Source organism: Phocoena sinus, chromosome 8, assembly GCF_008692025.1.
Source record: "Phocoena sinus isolate mPhoSin1 chromosome 8, mPhoSin1.pri, whole genome shotgun sequence".
In the NCBI taxonomy this organism is placed as follows: Eukaryota; Metazoa; Chordata; class Mammalia; order Artiodactyla; family Phocoenidae; genus Phocoena; species Phocoena sinus.
This window is the reverse complement of record NC_045770.1, coordinates 13,886,037-13,900,204: the sequence shown is the minus strand read 5'-3', so window position 1 is coordinate 13,900,204 and position 14,168 is coordinate 13,886,037. Positions and strand designations below refer to the sequence as shown.

The 14,168-nt window shown below is 41.7% G+C and overlaps 1 pseudogene; it reads right to left on the bottom strand.

Annotated features, from left to right (window-relative positions):
* Positions 1-1,873: 1,873 nt before the first annotated feature.
* LOC116757702 lies at positions 1,874-2,556 on the bottom strand (annotated as a pseudogene).
* Between the last annotated feature and the right edge of the window lie 11,612 nt (positions 2,557-14,168).

The following is a 14,168-nucleotide window of genomic DNA, read 5'->3' as shown; positions in this document are numbered from 1 at the left end:
GTTAAACATCTTACATTTTGTCCCTCGTCTGAGCAGAGGGAATCTGTTCATGGACTGGGTGAGAGTGGCTTCACTGAGAAATGAGTTCGGTTGCTGGGTCTACAGCAAGATGCCATTGTCCTCTGCTTTTGGACTTCCATGAAAAACTAACCCAATAAGTGCCTGGCTTCCTCTTTGTACTCTTTAGCTGCTGGTGTCTGTACTGCCTTTGCGGTATCTGGTTGCAGTGCCCCCTACATACCTGACCCCAGGAATATCGCAGGAGAGGGGGAACCAAGATCGTAAGGGTCAGCCAGGGTGTGTAGGGGTGGAGTGTACGGTCAGGCCATTCAGGATGGCTGTTCTCTTGCTCTTTGTACATCCCCTGCTCAACCAGACCCTGCTTCACTCAGGTGACTATCCAATTCTCTTAATCATAGGGCTTAATCAGTAACTATCTACATGCTTGCCGCCTGCCCCAGGTACTGGTTTCTCTGGTAACTGACAGCCGACATTACGTCAATTCCCCTTATAAATGGTAGCCTCTTTTCCGCCCTCTGCCTGCCAGTTCGCAGTGGAGTGTTGCTCCAGGACCTTTTGCTTCAGACGTGTAAGAGCCCCCATCCCATAAACCATTGATGTCTCTGTCATTGTCTCCAGGTTCTTTCTTTGGTCTCGAGGCAGGGCAACTACAAGCCTTGCAGGCCTGTAGGGTGCAGCCCTGTAGGCCAGTATCCTGTCTTTCTCCACCCCGAATTCCCTTCAGGGCACATGGTCAGGCCAGCTACAGTGGCTGATGGCTTGTGGGTGGGCAATGTTCATTGTTTACTGGAATGGCAGGCAAAATATTTTTGTCTGCAGTCATTGTTCCATGGTTTGACCAAGGATCAGTGCCATGCAAAGGACACTAAACACCTCAGGCCGATTCCAGGCCTATTGGAATTGACCTTTACGACACAGGCACAGTCCTCCATTACCAGGTCATGAGGAACTCCCTGAGGCCATAGGTCTATGTAGGCAGCACTTGAAAAGGTAGCAGTAACTTAGTAGAGACCCTGTGATCATCTAGCTGTGGCCACAGATCCACATGGTTCAAAACACTGGATGACTTTTTAGGCTCTGTGGCTCACTGTGGTAACTGCACTTACCTGTCTCTGAAGGTTAAACACCTGTCCTTTGCCACTCAGTCTCCATTATTTCCACTGAATTTAGGGAACCCAATTCCAACACCCCCACTGTCTTCTCCAGCAGCTGTGATGGAGTTCAAGGATGCTCATCTCATCTCACCAATTCATTTCTTAATACCTCAGTGAAAGGCGCGTCTTTTAGCCTTCACAGGTGGTACAGGTAGGGAAGGCTGAGCAGGTTGCATCTAACAGATCCATTCTAATTCATTCATTTCCTGGATCCTTAGGATTCCTTTACTGATGACCTTATGCCCGGGGAAGACCTGGCATTTCGACCTCATTAATTGTAGGCAGGTGGTTCTCACAATCAACTGAAGGGCTTGTAAAACACAAATTGCTGGGCCCTTGCCCCCATAGTTTCTGATTCAGGAGGCCTGGGTTGGGATTTGAGAAGCTGCAATTCTAAGAACATCCAGGGAAATTCTTAAGAACCCCTGCTGTAGGTCACCAATAAGTCCAGGCTTTAATTAGGCAATTTAACAAACGATAAGTGCTACTCGAGTTTGTTTCAGCCAAAATATTAGGTGACCGCACCCATGTGGTGGATGGAGTTTGACTCTATCAAGCCTTCTATTTCCATCCCTTCTAGTCCTATGTGTTGGTAATTCACTCCCATGTGTATCCCCCTAGGTTCTTGCTAATACAGATTAGCAAGAACTTGTAACTCTTTGATGTATATAGGGCTGTTCCTCTCTGAGTGGGTTACCTTAGGGTCTCATCTTGGGCCTGGAGGCGAAGAGAGGTGGTGCCTGAAAAGACAGCTTGTGAGACAATCAGCTATTGCGGATACAGACTTTACGTAAAGAGAAAAGTTTACTCCTTGGTAGGTGGGATTGAGCAGGGTTGGGAAAGTTGGAGGTGATGTATTGAGGGGAATTTGGAGCCTCAGAGGTTTACTTCAGACACTAAGAAACTTTATTCACCCTGCAGCATTAGAATCTGCAAATGTCCCCAGCCCAACCTAATTCCAAGAGAGACATTGGTTTCAATAAATGAAACTAATGTTCTTACCGTTCTATAACTTTATTGGAAAATCAGCAATTAGTTCTCATCCACACTAACTGTAGATTTTTGAAAGTGGTGACAGGTACATAGGTACCAATGTATAGAGTTTGTTTGAATCTTCATTACATTTTCTCGACAGCCGCACACGGGTAAGGTATGGGACATCCCTTATTCCTTTGGTCCAGACAGCTCTGAGCCTGCTGTCAGTGCGTACATGTGGAGTTCCCGTCTCCTTCCAGATTTCTCTGAGTACCGGAGGGGCGTCCTTCTTGAAACCCACTCCGTGGACGTCCTTGTGAACGTTGATAGTGTATTCTCTGGTTACCACCTTGTTGATGGCGGACCGGCCCTTCTTCTTCTTGTCACCCTTCTTTGCAGGAGCCATCCTGCCGGGCCATAAAACAAACTTTTTACTTTAGAATAGACGTACTTAGTTCTTTAGTTAGTTCTTTACCTATGCTGCACGGCATGCAGGATCTTAGTTCCCAGACCAGGGATCGAACCCAGGCCCTCTGCAGTGGAAGCGTGGAGTCCTAACCACTGGACTGTCAGGGAATTCCCTAGAATAGTTTTAGATTTACAGAAAAGTTGCAAAGGTAGTACAAAGAGTTTTCATGCACCCCACACCAAGTTTCCCCTATAATTAATAGCTTATTGTGTTGGCCAAAAAGTTCATTCGGGTTTTTCCCTTGCAGAAAAACCCAATCGAACTTTTTGGCCAACCCAATACATTTGTATGGCACATCGGTTGCAATTGATGAACCAACACTGATACATTATTAGTAACTAAAGTCCACCCTTTAGTTACTAAAAGATTTCCGGGCTTCCCTGGTGGCGCAGTGGTTGAGAGTCTGCCTGCCAATGCGGGGGACACGGGTTCGGGCCCTGGTTCTGGGAAGATCCCACATGCCGCGGAGCAACTGGGCCCGTGAGCCACAACTACTGAGCCTGCGTGTCTGGAGCCTGTGCTCCACAACAAGAGAGGCCGCGATAGTGAGAGGCCTGCGCACCGCAATGAAGAGTGGTCCCCGCTTGCCCCAACTAGAGAAAGCCCTCGCACAGAAATGAAGACCCAACACAGTCATAAATAAATAATAAATAAATTAAAATTGCAACCTCCCTTTAAAAAACAACAACAACAAAACATGCATCAAAATATTTAAAAAAAAAAAAAAAAAAGATTTCCTCAGTTTTTCACTTACGCCCTTCTTTGTTCCACGAGCCCACACTGCATTTAGTTGTAACACGTCCTTAGGCTCCTCTTGGCTGTGACAGTTTCTCAGACTTTTCTTGTTTTTGAGGCCCTTGGTAGTTTTGAGGCGTACTGGCCAGACATTTTTAGAATGTCCCTCAATTTGGGGTGTCTGATGTTCTTCTCATGGTTATATTGGAGTTGTGGATTTGGAGGAGGAAGACCACAGAGGTAAAGTGCTGTTCTCATGACATCATATCAAGGACACATATGTCATCATGGCTTTTTACTGTTGATCCTGACCAGGATCACCTGGCTGAGTCATGTCTGTCAGGTTTCTCTGCCATCAGGCGATTCTTTTCCTCTCCCTTTCCATAATGTCCTCTTTGGAAAGAAGTCACTATGTACAGCCCACACGTAGAAGAGTGGAGAAGCTTCAAGGTTTCTAGCCTGGTTTATGTATACCCAAATGCCCCATCCCACATCTCAGGGGCTCCTCCCTCCCTACCAGTTTTCTGTAATGTGAGAGACCTGGTAGGTTGTGCATTCCAACTGGTGCTGTGGCTCCATAATCCTTACCATCAGACCCAGGTCTTGGTCTTCAGCTGTCTGTGCCCTATGACTACATATGACTCCTTCAAAGCTTCCCTTAAGGCCTTCTGGTTCTCTCTGCATGCTCTATTTTTTCTTAAGAGCTTTACTTAGGTATAACTGACCTACAATAGATTGCACACATTTAGAGTGTTTAATATTTTAACATGTATACACCTGTGAAACCATCACAGTCAAGATAATGAACACATCTATCACTCCCAGAAGTTTCCTCATGTAACTTTATAACCTTCCCCTCCTTCCCACCTCTTCCCCAATAGGCAACCACTGACCTGCTTCTTGTCCCTGTAAGAGTGCATTTTCCAGAATTTTATTGTTTATTTTTTTTAAAAAATTAAAATATAGTTGATGTACAATATTGTTAGTCTCATGTATACTACATGATTACCTGACACTTGCATACATTAGGAAATGATCACCATTGTAAGTCTAGTAGCCATCTGTCCCCATACAATGTAATTACAATATCATTGACCATATTCCTTATGCTGTATATTCCATCCCATGGCTTATTTATTTTATAAGTAAAGATTTGTATCACTTACTTCCCTTCACCTATTTCACCCTTACCACCTTCCCCTCTGGCAACCACCAGTTTGTTCTCTGTATCTATGAGTCTGTTTCCGTTTTGTTTTGTTTTGTTTCTTAGATTCCACATATAAGTGAGATCATACAGTATTTGTCTTTCTCTGTCTGACTTATTTCAGTTAGCATAATATCCTCTAGATCCATCCATGTTGTTACAAATGGCAAGATGTTTTTCTGGTTGAGTAATATCCCATTCACCACGTTTATCCATTCTCCTATTGACGGACACTTAAGTTGCTTCCGTATCTTGGTTATTGTAAATAAGGTTGCAATGAACATTGGTGTGCATATATTGTTTTGAATTAGTGTTTTTGTTTTCTTTGGGTAAATTACCCAGAAGTGAAATTGCTGGATCATGTGGTAGTTCTAGTTTTAAAATATGGGGGGAAACCCCATACTGTTTTCCACAGAGGCTGCACCAATTTAAAATCCCGCCAACAGTGCACAAAAGTTCCCTTTTCTCCACATCCTCGCCAACAATTGTTATTCGTTGTCTTTTTGATGATAGCCATTCTGGCAGGTGTGAGGTGGTGTCTTATTGTGGTTTTGATTTGCATTTCCCTGGTGATTAGTGATGTTGAGCATCTTTTTGGGTGTCTGTTCTGGCCATCTGTGTCTTCTTTGGAGAAGTGTCTATTCAGGTCCTCTGCTCATTTAAAAATTTTTTAAAAATTTTAATTTTGGCTGCATGGGGTCTTAGTTGCGGCACGTGGGATCTTCATTGAGGTGTGAGGGATGTTTTGTTGCAGCGCGTGGGCTCTTCATGGTGGCGCACGGGGTTCTCTCTAGTTGTGGCGTGCGGGTTTTCTCTCTAGTTGTGGTGTGCAGGCTCCAAAGTGCGAGGGCTCTAGTTTGCGGCATGCAGGCTCTCTAGTTGGGGCGCGCAAGATCAGTAGTTGTGGCGTGTGGGCTTAGCTGCCCTGTGGCATGTGGGATCTTAGTTCCCTGACCAGGGATCGAACCCACACCCCTTGCATTGTAAGGAGGATTCTTTACCACTGGACCACCAGGGAAGTCCATGCCCTTTTTTTTTTTTTTTTTTTTTGCTGTATGTGAGCCTCTCACTGTTGTGGCCTCTCCCGTTGCGGAGCACAGCCTCCGGACGTGCAGGCTCAGCGGCCACGGCTCACGGGCCCAGCCGCTCTGCGGCATGTGGGATCTTCCCGGACCGGGGCACGAACCCGTGTCCCCTGCATCGGCAGGCGGACTCTCAACCACTGCGCCACCAGGGAAGCCCCATGCCCATTTTTTAATCAGGTTGTTTGTTTGTTTTTTGATGTTGTCTGAGTTCTTTGGTTTGGATATTAACCCCTTATTAGATATATTATTTGCAAATATCTTCTCCCATTCAGTAGGTGACCTTTTCACTTTGTTGATAGTTTCCTTCGCTATGCAAAACCCTAGTTTGATGTAGTGTCATTTGCTTATTTTTGTTTTTGTTTCCCTTGCCTGAGGAAACAGATCCAAAAAAATGTTAAGACCTACATCAAAAAGCATACTACCTGTGTTTCCTTCTAGGATTTTTATGCTTTCAGATCTTACATTTAAGTCTTTAATCCATTTTGAGTTTATTTTTGTATATGGCTTAAGAAAGTAGTCCAATTTGATTCTTTTGCATATAGCTGTCCAGTTTTCCCAACACCATTGATTAAAGAGGCTTTTTCCCCACTCTATATTCTTACCTCCTTTGTCATAGATTAATTGACCATATAATCGTGGGTTTATTTCCAGGCTCTCTATTCTGTTCCATTGATCTGCTTTTGTGCCAGTACCATACTGTTTTGATTACTGTAGCTTTGTAGTATAGTTTGAAATCAGAGAGATAATACCTCTAGCTTTGTTATTCTTTCTCAAGATTAATTTGGATATTAGGGATCTTTTGTGTTTCCATACAAATTTTAGAATTATTCTAGTTCTGTGAAAAATGTCTGTGGTAATTTGATAGGGATTGCATTGAATCTGTAGATTGCCTTGTGTAGTATGATCATTTTAACAGTATTAAATCTTCCAATCCACGAGCACAGTATATTTTTCCCTCTGTTTGTATCCTCTTCACTTTCTTTCATCAACATCTTATATAGTTTTCAGAGTTAGATTTATTCCTAGGTACTTCATTCTTTATGATGCAACTATAAATGGGGCTGTTTTCTTAATTTCTCTTCCTTTCTTTCTTTTTTTTTGGCCTCACTGGATCTTCATTGTGGCGTGCAGTCTTCTCTCTAGTTGCGGTACGAGGGCTGCTTTCTAGTTGTGGTGCATGGGCTTCTCTAGTTTTGGCCTGTGGGCTTCTCATTGCAGTGCATGGACTTAATATCCCACATGCTGTGGGGCAACTAGTTCCCCCACTAGGGATTGAACCTGCAACCCCTGCATTGGAAGGAGAATTCTTAACCACTGGACCACGGGGGAAGTCCCTTAATTTCTCTTTCTGATAGTACATTATTAGTGTATAGAACTACAACAGCTTTCTGTATAATTTTGTATCCTGCAACTTTACCGAATTCATTTTTGTTCTAATAGTTTTTTGATAGCATCTTGAGGATTTTCTATGTCTTGTCACCTGCAAACAGTGACAGTTTTACTTCTTCCTTTCTGACTTGGATTCCTTTTATTTCTTGTGTGATTGCTGTGGCTATGACTTCCAATACCATGTTGAAAAAAATTGGCGAGAGTGGGCATCTTTGTCTTGTTACTGATTTTAGAGGAAATGACCATTAAGTATGATGTTGGATGTGGGTTTGTCATATATGGCATTTATTATGTTGAGATGTATTCATTCTATACCCACTTTGTTGAGAGTTTTTATCATAAATAGATGTTGAATTTTGTCAAAAGCTTTTTCTGCCTTTTGAGATGATCATATGATTTTTATTCTTCAGTTTCTTAATGTGGTGTATCACATGGATTGATTTGCAGATTTTGGGTTTTTTTAACTGAAGTATAGTTGATTTACAATGTTGCATTAGTTTCGGGTGTTCAGCAAAGTGATTCAGTTATACATATATATGTATGTCTATCCTTTTTCAGATTCTTTTCTCTTATAGGTTATTACAAAATATTGAGTATAGTTCCCTGTGCTATACAGTAGGACCTTGTTGGTTATCTATTTTATGTATAATAGTGTGTATATGTTAATCTCAAACTCCTAATTTATCCCTCCCCCCGATTTGCAGATTTTCAACCATGCTTGCATCCTGGGATAAATCCCACTTGATCATGGTGTTTGATCCTTTTAATGTATTGTTGAATTTGATTTGCTAATATTTTGTGGAGAATTTTTGAATCTATGTTCATCAGTGATATTGGCCTGTAATTTTCTTTATTTTGGTATCTTCAGAATTTTATTTTTTATATGGATGATACAGTATGTACTCTTTTTGTCTAGCTACTTTTACTCATCACTGCTATTTTGAGATTTGTTCAGGTTGTTTTGTGAATCAATAATTCATTTTTATTGCTGAAAAGTATTCCATTGTTTGGGTATATCACAATTTGTTTAATCTATTTACCCATCGATGAATAGTTAGGTTGTTCCCACTTTTTGGCTATTACCAATAAAGCTGCTGTGAACATTCATATACAAGACTTCATATGGACAAACACTTTTGTTTTCCTTGTGTAAACATGTAAGAGTAAAATGGCTGGATCATATGGTAGGTGTATGTTTATTTTTGAAAACAGACTGGCAATTTCTTAAATAGTTGTACAACTATACATTCCCACAAGCAGTGTAAGAGAGTTCCAACTGTCTTTTAGATATTAATGTTAGTCATTCTAATAGATGTGTAGTAGTAACACATTTAATATGATTAATGAAAATGTTAGGTTTACACCTGTCATTTTGCTACATATTTTCTATTGTTCCATCTGTACTTTTGTACATTTAAAAATTTTTCAGCCTTCTTTTGAATGAACTGAGTCTTATTTATGATTCCATTTTATTTCTTTTTTTGGCTTATTAGCTATAACTCTTTGGTTATTTTAGTGGCTGCTTTAGTGTTTACAGCATGCATCATTAAAATGATCACAGTCTACTTTCAAGTGATATTATACCACTGTAAGTATTGAATAAGAATCTTACAATAGTATGCCTCCATTCCTTCTGTTCTGACTTTCTGCTATCATTAGCATATATTTTCCTTTTACATGTGTTATAAATCCCACACTACATTTTTATTATCTTTGTTTAACAATCAATTACCTTTTAAAAGTATTAAAATACAAATTAAAATATCTTATATGTTTACCCATGTAATTACCCTTTTCAGTGCTTTTTATTTCCTTTGTGTAGATCCATATTTCCACATGATATCATTTCATTTTGGCTTTTCCCTTTAACATTTCCTACAATGTGGGTCTGATGGTGATGAATTCTTTCAGTTTTTTATGTATGAAAATTTCTTAAGCCTTTATTTTTGAAATGTATTTTAATGAGTATAGAATTCTAGATTGACATTTTTTTTCTTTCAGTGCTTTAAAGGTGTTGCCCTACTGTCTTCTGTTAACAATTCTTTCTACTAAGAAATCTACGTCATTTTTATCTTTGTTCCCCTGTACATAATGTGTCGTTTTTTCTGGTTGCTTTTAAGATTTTCTATTTATCATCGGTTTTGAGCAATTTGATTATGATATACCCTGTAGTTTTCTTCATATTTCTTGTGCTCAGAGTTCATTAAGCTTCTTGAATCTGTGGGTTTATAGTTTTAATCAAATTAAAGATTTGGGGACCATTATTTCTTCAAAAATTTTTTCCATCCCTCCCTCTTCATCTCCTTTGGATCCAGACACCTGTTACACAGATATTAGGTCACTTGAAATTGTCCTATAGCTCACTGAAACTCTGTTCATTAAAATATTTTTGCATTTTGGATAGTTTCTATTGCTATATCTTCAAGTTCATTAATCTTTCAAATCTGCCATCAATCCCCTCCAGTATGTTTTTCATCTCAGTCATTGTAGTTTTCATCTCTAGAAGTTTGATTTTTAAAAAATGTTCTTGTCTAGCTAATTCTAATATCTGGGTCAGTTCTGACTTATTGATTATTCTCTATATTATGGGTCCTATTTTTCCTGCTTCTCTGCGTGCTTTCTTGTTATTAATAAGCTGCCAGACATTATGAATTTTACTTTGGGTTCTGGATTTTATATATATATATATATATATATATATATATAGTGTGTGTGTGTGTGTGTGTGTGGTACACGGCCCTCTCACTGTTGTGGCCTCTCCCGTTGCGGAGCACAGGCTCCAGACGCGCAGGCTCAGCGGCCATGGCTCACGGGCCCAGCCACTCCACGGCATGTGGGATCTTCCCGGACCGGGGCACGAACCCGCGTCCCCTGCATCGGCAGGCGGACTCTCAACCACTGCGCCACCAGGGAAGCCCGATTTTTAATATTTTTATAAATATTATTGAACTTTTTTTCTGGGAAGCAGTTATTTGGAAAGAGTTTGATCCTTTTGGGTCTTGTTTTTTAAGGTGTGTTAGGTGGGAGCATATCAGTACTCTTTCTAAGTCTAATTATTACCCATTACTGAGGCAAGACCTTTCTGAGTACTCTACCCAATACCTCGTGAAGCATGAGGTATTCCAGTCTGCCCGGTGGGCACAGGCAGTATTCCCAACCCTGTGTGAGCTCTGGGCACTGTTCCCACTAATCATTTTGGGTGGTTCTTTCCCTGGTCTCAAGTAGTTTCTGCACATGCTTGGGCAAATCAATACTCAGCTAAATACTCAAGGGGGACCCTCTGCACATCTCTGAAGTTCTCTTTCTGTGCAGCTCTCTTCTCTCTGGCACTCTGTCCTGTGGTCTCCATCCTCTTGCTCTTCTCAGAATCTCAGCTCTGTTTCCTCAACTCAGGTAGTCTGCTGGGCTCCACTTTGGTTCCCTTCCCTGCATCGTGGCTGGAAAACTCTCTCAAGGCAGTAAGTTGGGTGATCGTAATCATAGGGCTCATCCTGTCTTTCTCATTTTCAGGTTTCACTGTCTTTCATTGCCTGGTGTCTAGTGTCTTAAACTGTTGCTTCATATATTGTCCATTGTTGGCTGCTTTAGGAAAGGGAGTAGATTTGGCCACCATTACTCTGTCTTGGCAGGAAGTGAAAGGCAGAAGTCCTCTTCTCCCACCCCCACTGGCAAGTTCCTAATTGCATGTTTATAGTTTTTAATTTTTCTTCCCCTATATGGTCTATGGCCCTATATTAGCCAGAGTTCAATCAAGGAAGCAGAACTACAATGGATATTACAGAATGAGTAATTATTAGAGGAATTAGGCTTTACTCCAGTGGTTCCCAGTGTGTGCTCCCTGGACCAACAGCATCAAGCATCAGCATTACCTGGGGATTTGTTAGAAATGCAAATATCTAGGCCCCACCACAGACCTAGAAGCTCTGGGGGTAAGACTCAGAAAGTTGGTTTCAGTAAACCCTCTAGGTAATCCAGATGCCTGTTGAAGTTTGAGAGCCACTGCTTAACATAATTGGAGGAGAGACTGGGGAAGTAATGGTCCAAATGAGGGTGTTAAAAAACCAGGGGAAAAATCACTAATTGGCTTTCTTAATCACTAGTTTGGGTGAACTAGTTAGTGCTTTCAGGGAAGTCTGGAAGTGAGACACATCAGCTGCTTGAACGGGATCACACAGGCAACTGGGATAGAAGACCATGGAAGGCTGTTGTCTCTTCATAGCTACGCTCTGTGAATTCACAGCCAAGTGGTCTGGCAATAGGTCTGGGTTGCTGTTGGTCAGCAGAGCTAGCAATAAAGAAAAAGAGCTGGACATAGAGCAAGAACAAGGATGTACAGCAAAAAAAAGAGCAAGGGAAAACTGGATCTTTCTGGCATCTCTCTGTCTCTCCTCACCTCTGACCATGATGACCTTCAGATTGTAATGCCTGCTGCTTCCGTTTCACCTCCCAAATCTTGTGCAAATTTTCTTTTGGCCAACTCTGATCCTGAGCCAAACAGGGAAGGGGATTGTGGGAAATTTAATTTTAGCTTAGTCAAGTTAATACACTACAAATCTACCAAAGTCAACTTAACAAGACAGGAGATTCTAGGAAATGTAGCTCCAGATTAGCTAAATGGACAATTAAAAAACCAACATTTCATCCCACGTTAATATGACATTCAGTCACACCTCTTTTACACCATATTTAACTTCCAAAGTAAAAAATCTGCAAAGTCATGCATCTGATTAACATATTCCTGTCCATCAAAAGATTAAAAGCGTGCTAATCATCTCCCAAAAGAGGACACACATTCCTATATGTCACTTTATTTTCAGGTGATGTTCAAGCCTTTTCTAGTGGGTCAAAACCCTCTTTAATATCTATAATACATCTTATCTTAGACAGTAGGAGAATGAGATGAGGAAAAAAGAGAAGAACTAGTTGATACATACCTTACAGATTTATAATAATATAAGGAAGAAATACACATAACTATTATAGTCCTCATTTCTACAACTAGTCATGTGGCCGTAAATGCTATCTATAAATTCCTTCTTCCTTCCTCCACTACCCATTCCATATTTCCTTTGCCCTCTGCAAGTACCTTGGAGAGTCCTGATTCCTTGCCTGATGGAATGACCCAAACCTTCATTCCTGAAGAGTCTGGACTATTACTAATCCAGCCTGCACTAAATTGTTGTAGTTTTCCATTAACTTTTATCACTTTATATGGTAGTATTAAGAGCAGCCCCAGGAGATCTACTGCACTCCAGACAAAGTCTTACTTACCTCTTTGTGTAATCACAACCCAATTTCCCCTTTCAAATTAGGATCAACAGTCACAAAGCTGCCCAATGGTTGGTTAGCATGAGAAGCCCAAAGTAGACAGAAGCCTGGTGTGGCAGGCTCACTTTCGAGTTTAATAGAACTTCTGCTGAGTTCTCTGGAGGAAGCATTTCTCTCTTGGGAATTAAGACCTCTGGGCCAGCAGAACCCAAAGTTCCCTTATGACTTAATGAGTCAGGCAATGTCCAATTTATCAAGTGTAACTCAGGTTGCACAGTGACTTGGTAATGCCTGGTGGTCGAGTTCAGTTTCTACTAAGGCCCAAGAGCAAGCCAGAAGCTGTTTTTTTGTTCTGTTTTCTATAAATTTACTTATTTATTTTTGGCTGCGTTGGGTCTTTGTTGCTGAGCGCAGGCTTTTCTCTAGTTGTGGCGAGCGGGGACTACTCTTTGTTGCGGTGCACGGGCTTCTCATTGCTGTGGCTTCTCTTGTTGCAGAGCATGGGCTCTAGGCACGCGGGCTCAGTAGCTGTGGCATGAGGACTCTAGAGCGCAGGCTCAGTAGTCGTGGCACATGGGCTTAGTTGCTCCGCGGCATGAGGGATCTTCCCGGACCAGGGATTGAACCTGTGTCCCCTGCATTGGCAGGTGGCTTCTTAACCACTGTGCCACCAGGGAAGTCCACAGAAGCTGTTTTTCAAAAGGGGAATAGTTTTCTGCAGAAGATAGCATAGCTTTTCTCAAAATCCTAAACGTCTGTGCTGTCATTCACCTACAGGAGGCGGCCAAAAGCTCTGTACAAGTCTATCTGCCACAGACACTTTGAGATCATTGGATCTGCTGGATCGTAAGGCCCCAGTGTCAGAGCAAACTGTACTGCAGCGTGGACCTGCTGCAGGGCCTTCTCTTGTTCTGGGCCATTGTTAAAAAAGACAAAAATTCAGATTTCTCAGCAAACGACTTGAAGTAATACACCCAAATAAAGTATATATTGCCTTCAAAATGCAAAGAGGCCCACTAGGCATTGTATCTCTTTCTTAGTGGTAGAAGGAGCCAGATGTGGCAATCTGCCCTTTACCTAGAAAGGGATATTGCAACATGCCCCAGTTTATTGGACCCCTAGGATTTCACTGGGGCGGGCAGGTCCATGATTTTTTGGTGGAATCTATTTCCTGTCCTCTGGCATGCTTGAATTTTACCAAAGTATCCAAGGTAGATGCCGTATCCTGCTATAATGTAGTGGGCCAGCGTGATGATAGCCTGTAGAATTCAGTGATGATCCGTCTCTGTAGACCAGCTAGAGAGGTAACAGAGCCCTGACACAGACCAATAAAGCGTGTTGCTGGTCCTGCCTGCTGAAAACCAACTATCTCATACAGTCTTTACTATCAGGTCTAGAGAAAGAAAGTGTTCACTGTATCAGTAGCTTTATACCAGGTGGCAGGGAATGTGTTGATTTGTTCCAGCAGAAAACACACACATCTGGAACAGCAGTTGCAACTGGTATCATCACTTAAGTTTATGATAATCCACTGTCATTTCCCACAATCCATTTGTCTCCTGCACAAACCAGATATGTGTGTTGAAGGAAGATGTAGTAGAAACCACCAATCTTTTTTTTTTTTTTTAGTATTTATTTATTTATTTTGGCTGCGCCGGGTCTTAGTTGCAGCAGGCGAACTTAGTTGCGGCATGCGTGTGGGATCTAGTTCTCCAACTAGATGCGGGATCGAACCTGGGCCCCCTGCATTGGGAGCGTGGAGTCTCACCCACTGGACCACCAGGGAAGGCCTATAAACCACCAGTCTTGCATCTTTTAAATCTTCATTGGTGGCACTAGTCTCTGCAGTGTCTTCAGGAACGTGGTAT